Source organism: Octopus bimaculoides, chromosome 2 (assembly GCF_001194135.2).
Source record: "Octopus bimaculoides isolate UCB-OBI-ISO-001 chromosome 2, ASM119413v2, whole genome shotgun sequence".
In the NCBI taxonomy this organism is placed as follows: domain Eukaryota; kingdom Metazoa; phylum Mollusca; class Cephalopoda; order Octopoda; family Octopodidae; genus Octopus; species Octopus bimaculoides.
In genome coordinates, this window is record NC_068982.1 from 93366977 (window position 1) to 93372414 (window position 5438).

The 5438-nt window shown below is 38.0% G+C and overlaps 1 protein-coding gene across 5 annotated transcripts in view; it reads left to right on the top strand.

The window, feature by feature from the left end:
• Positions 1-982: 982 nt before the first annotated feature.
• Positions 983-5438, top strand: part of LOC106870648 (protein NDNF) — a 206529-nt gene continuing 202073 nt past the window's right edge. For 4 of the 5 annotated variants that reach the window (XM_052978470.1, XM_014916797.2, XM_014916792.2 and 1 more), the window contains exon 1: positions 984-1418. The gene's annotated coding sequence lies outside the window, so the exon portion shown is untranslated. Of the gene's footprint in view, positions 1419-5438 lie in introns of all 5 variants that reach the window. The other variant, XM_052978471.1, reaches the window with a different exon arrangement.

The following is a 5438-nucleotide window of genomic DNA, read 5'->3' on the forward strand; positions in this document are numbered from 1 at the left end:
TGTGTGTGTGTGTGTGTGTGTGTGTGTGTGTGTGTGTGTGTGTTTGTGCGTGTGTGTAATGAGTTGAGACATAAAACGCCAAAACACCACAGAGCAACAGGTTCATTCATACACACGCACATATACATAGATACACACACACACACACACACACATTTATACATACATACATACATTTTTGTATGTATCTACGTATATATATGTATGTGCACATTCATATACTCAAAACAAAAGCGCACATGTTTGACACTCTGGAGGGAAACGCCAAACTATTATTCATTATTTTTTTCCCATTCTTAACAGTCTTCTTTAACAACCACCCGACAACCACCAACACCAGCACCACCACCCGACTGCCGCCGCCGCCACCAACATCAACAACAGCAACAACATCAGAGGCGGTGCTATCATATCACCATCACCGTCATTATCACTACCGTCATCAGCAACACCCTTTACCATTCACCAGTATCTCACCGTCAGCGCCACCACTACCAACGTCACCATCTCAGTGCAAACTTCCCCGCCATCGCACGCACCCAACACCCTTCCTCAATTGCTCACCCGCTTCAACTTTCATGAAGAACTTTCACCCTCTTCAACACTCACAAACAGATACACATACACACACACGCTCGCTCATACACAATCTGTATGAGTATGAGTGTGTGTGTGCGAGTGTCACACATGTACATATGCATGTGCTTGTGTGTGAGTATATATATATATATATATATATATATATATATATATATATATATATTCACACATGCACATATGTATAAAGATATATTTCTATATATGTGTATATATACACATATATGTACGTGTACACACACGTACACGCATACATATATATGTGTACATATGTATGTATACGTATGTGTGGTTGTGTATGTGTCTATGTACGCCCATGTTTCTACCTTAAGTGAGACGTTTCTTGCCTTCTCTCGCGCTCTTCTTTTCTTTCCTTCCTGCCTCTCTTCATTTATGAAAGCTCGGCCGCTACTATTGCCATCGTAAGAAAGCCGTCTAGACAAAAAAAAAATTTTTCTTGGCTTCTTCCCATAATTATGTTGTCTATTTTGCTATTCATGGAGATATACTGAGAGGAGTTTAAAGCGGGTGAGGGTAAGAGATAAATAAAACGAGACATAAAGAGGAAGAGAAGTAGTGGAAGGAGGAGGCAGAAGAGGAAAAGAAAGAGGAAGATGCTAGCTTTGTCTTCTTTGAGAAGTTGATCGCACGGCGCCGGCCCAAGTCCTCTCTCTCTTCTTCTTTCTTTCTCTCTCATTCCAATTATGACTACTACATTTTTTAAGAAGCCACCTTTTATTGTGTTCAATACTTACCAGTGCGGACAAGTTCCTCTGCCAGATACTAGTTGATACCAACCACTTCGGTTTCGACACACCAAGGTAAGTGTGTTTAAACACCCCTTTTTATAATTTTTTTCGGGACAGCAGAACCATTCTTTCTTTCTGTCTTTTCTTTCTTACTTCCTTTTTTCTTGGTATTCCCAGCCGTGTTTGCAACAAGTTGAATTTTCTTTTTCTTTTCACACATTTCCTGTCATATGTGATTAACTGGCCGTGTGTACAACCATGTAATCCGATTGATAAACGACCACAATAGTGAATATCGTTACTTGCCACGAGGACGACAAGCTACCAAACAATCAGAACAAACATACAAACGAAATAATAAATTATCATACTCTGGTTTGTAGAGTGTCGTGTGTACGTAGTGTGTGTGAGCGCACGCATTTCAATAACTAAAATATATTTATGGGGTCAACCCTTTACACAAAAAGCTACAGCCACTCAAAAAAAAAAAATCGAGGTACGTCATAATAATTCATTCAAATTTTGACTCAGGTCCAGCTATTTTAAGAGTAAGATTACTCAATTGCATCGATCCCAAGTACTCAGCTGGTACATTATTTTATCGACCCCAAAGGATGAAAGGCAAAAATCGACCTCGGCGAAAGTTGAACTCACGAAATGCCACTTAGTATTTTGTCCGACCCTGCTAACGAATCTGCCAGCTGCCACTTTCTTACATGAACACAAAACCACGTATTTGAAAATCGTCTCAGTACTTCACTGGTACTTATTACCTCCGTCGCCTTAACGAAGACGGAGGTATTGTTTTCATTCGTGTTTGTTTGTTTGTTCGTCCGTGGACAAGATATCTCAAGAACCGCTGGATGGATTCGGATGAAACTTCCAGGGATGTTTGACCTCGTGACTGGCACAAACTGATTAGATTTGGGGATCGATCTGGTATCAGACAAGGATTCTGGATTTTTTTTCTGTTTTTTTTTTTTTACTTAGTTTTTGAGAGCGGTCGGGTTCATTTTTAGTATTCTCGTTTGTGAGAGTAGTCGAGTTTATTTCAGATATTCTCGTTTTAAAAATCATCTCTGGCTAATCGTTGAGAGGACGTTGGTGCTGCCTTGGCGGAGGTTTGTGCTCTCTGAGTGCTCTTGTTTTTATTGATTCCGTTAAAGATGGGAAAGTTGGAAAGCTATGTCAACTTCAATGGGATGAAAATATAACAAAGATCATACTTTTTATCTTAACCACAAGGCCATACAGTTTTTTCTTCTCCCCACCTTTTTTGGTGGGGTGGGGAAGAAGAGAGGAAGATAGTTGATTTAATCAAGCCAAGTATTTGACCCGATACTTAATATTATCAGTCCCGGAAGTATGGTTGACGAAATCCTCCTCGGCGAAATGAAAATATAATGATATTAAATATAGTATCGAAACGATTTCGTTAAAGTTATAGTAAGCAGATTGTTGACGTAAGCTCACAACATGTTTAACCCGGGTCAGCCCTGATCAAATAGACATATGATTATAAACAGTGTAACCGTGACCAACCCGTTCTCTGGGGTCATGTAGGACTACATTATCGAATATGTCCCTATTTAAAACGACAGTAGGTTATTTGAGGTAGGATTCACAGCTATATCTAACAGGTCGAACTACCACTACGTGGTGTCTCCCCTTAGTTTCTCTCTCTCTCTCTCTCTCTCTCTCTTCCCCTCTCTCCCCATCTCTCTGTCGGTTAAACGTGCATAAACAAAACCGATGCTTTTTTTTTGTACACAAGAAATCTCATGGTGTTTGTTAACCGAGAGGTGAATCAGCAAGTTGTCACGTTCATGCCTTTCTCACGAACATTCTAGTTGACAAGTTTGAAACGTTTGGCAACATGAGAAATAGAACCGGGTGACAGACGTGGTTCGCCGATCACTAAATCTGTCAAGCGACAGGCATTGAAATTAGCATAGTGGTTAGTGTCGAACAAAAGTGTCATGTGGTATTCACTTATGACCCTTTACGTTTTGAGTTCAAATTTCACCGAGATCAATTTTGCTTTTCAGCCCTCGGCGATAGAGAAAATAAAGTACCGGTCAAAGACTTCAATAAACTTAATCGACTAAGCTCTCCCCTCAAATTACTAGCCTTGTGCCTTAATTAAAAATGGTTATATTAACTATTGCTAAGGCACGTGGCCTCGAATTTGGGGAACACGGAGTCAGTCGATGCTCAGGATTTTGTCACGACACGGGTCCGATAATTATTTTCAACACAGACATAATACCTAGAGTTTAGGAAAGAGGGTAAGTAAATTACCCCCCAGTGCTTGACTGGTACTTTATTTTACCATGTACATAAGGATAAAAGCCGAAATTGAACATGGCAGGATCTGAACTTGAAATGTAAAGTGACACGATAAATATCGCAAAGCATTTTGTCTGGCCCTCAAACGATAGTGTCAATCCACAATCTAAGAAATAATGATTGTACCTTAGGTATAAAGCTGGCATTTTTTTAGCGGAAGAAGTTAGTGGATTACATCGACCCTAGAACTCGACTGGTACTTATTTTATCGACACCAAAATGATAAAAGGCAAAGTTGACCTTGGTGATATTTGAGCTCAGAGCCTTAAGATACGGGGTGAAGGTTTGAAGAATTTTTTTTCCCATACTCTTGGAGGCGATTTGGAAGAGTTGTTAGAGTATACGGTTCATTTCCCGGCTCTTTGCCATCTGAATTTAAATCCCACCGAGGTCACATTTGCCTTTCACGATTCCGGGATCGATAAATTAAAGTGTTAAGTACTGCCATCGATTTCATTGACTAATTTCTCGCCAGATTCCTTGCTTCGTGTAGGAGCAATTTAGGAGCAATTAAGGAGAAAGAATTGAGTTGCCGCGGGAGGGGGTTGCTGACAGAATCGCTACCATGCCGGACAATATATTAAGTGGCATTTCTTCCGGGTTAACGTTCTGAGTTCAAATGCCGCCCACGTCAACTTTGCCTTTTATCTTTTCGGGGTCGTTGAAATAAGAACCAATTGAGCACTGGGGTCGAAGTAATCGAGTAGAACCCTCCCACAAAATTTCGGGCTTTGTGCCTATCATAAGAAAGGCTTATTGCCACTATTAACAATATTTCGACGCTATATTGGAAAACTCGTTAAAGCGACGGACAAAATGCTTTGCAGTATTTCTTTCGGCACTTTGCATTCTTTATTCAAATTCCAAATATACCACTAACTTTTTGGAAACAATAAATTAAGTACTAGTCTAATACTGAGATCGATGGTATCGACTAAGATACTCCCTTCACATGTGCTGACATTGCGCCTAAATGAGAGACAATTATTATAATTTTCCACAAAGGCAATGTGGTAAACAAGCATTTCAAAACATACGCAAAAACAAATAGTCGTGCATTGTTCATGTATACATATATATGTAGTATAATGTTTGTTTGGATGAAGGGATGTGTCTCTGCATGTATGTATGTATGCATGCATGCATGTATGTATGTATGTTCATGTATGTATACATTGTGTGCGTGTGTGCTTGTGTATGTACGCATATATATAAGATTTATCTAGGGAAACGTATTTATACGTACCGTATACATGCATGATTATCAACATAAATATAGATACATATACATACATATACACATAAATACATGTGTATTTGTATACAGGTGTTTTAGTTTTACATATGTACATGTGTGCGTGTATGTGCTTGTGTGTGCGTGTATGTGCTTGTGTGTGCGTGTGCATATCTAATATATATATATATATATACATATATACACACACATATATATATACAAATATATATACACATATATTATGTATGTATATATAAATATATATACATACATTTATAACTATATATACATTATGTAAATGTATATAGATACAATATATATGTGTATATATTATATATATATGTGTGTATATATGTATATATTATATTTATATATATGTATGTATATATGTATGTATATGTATATATGTATATATATATATTTACACTCACATATGTATATGCACACACACATACACATATATATACACACACAACACTATGCTTATATAATATATATACATATAC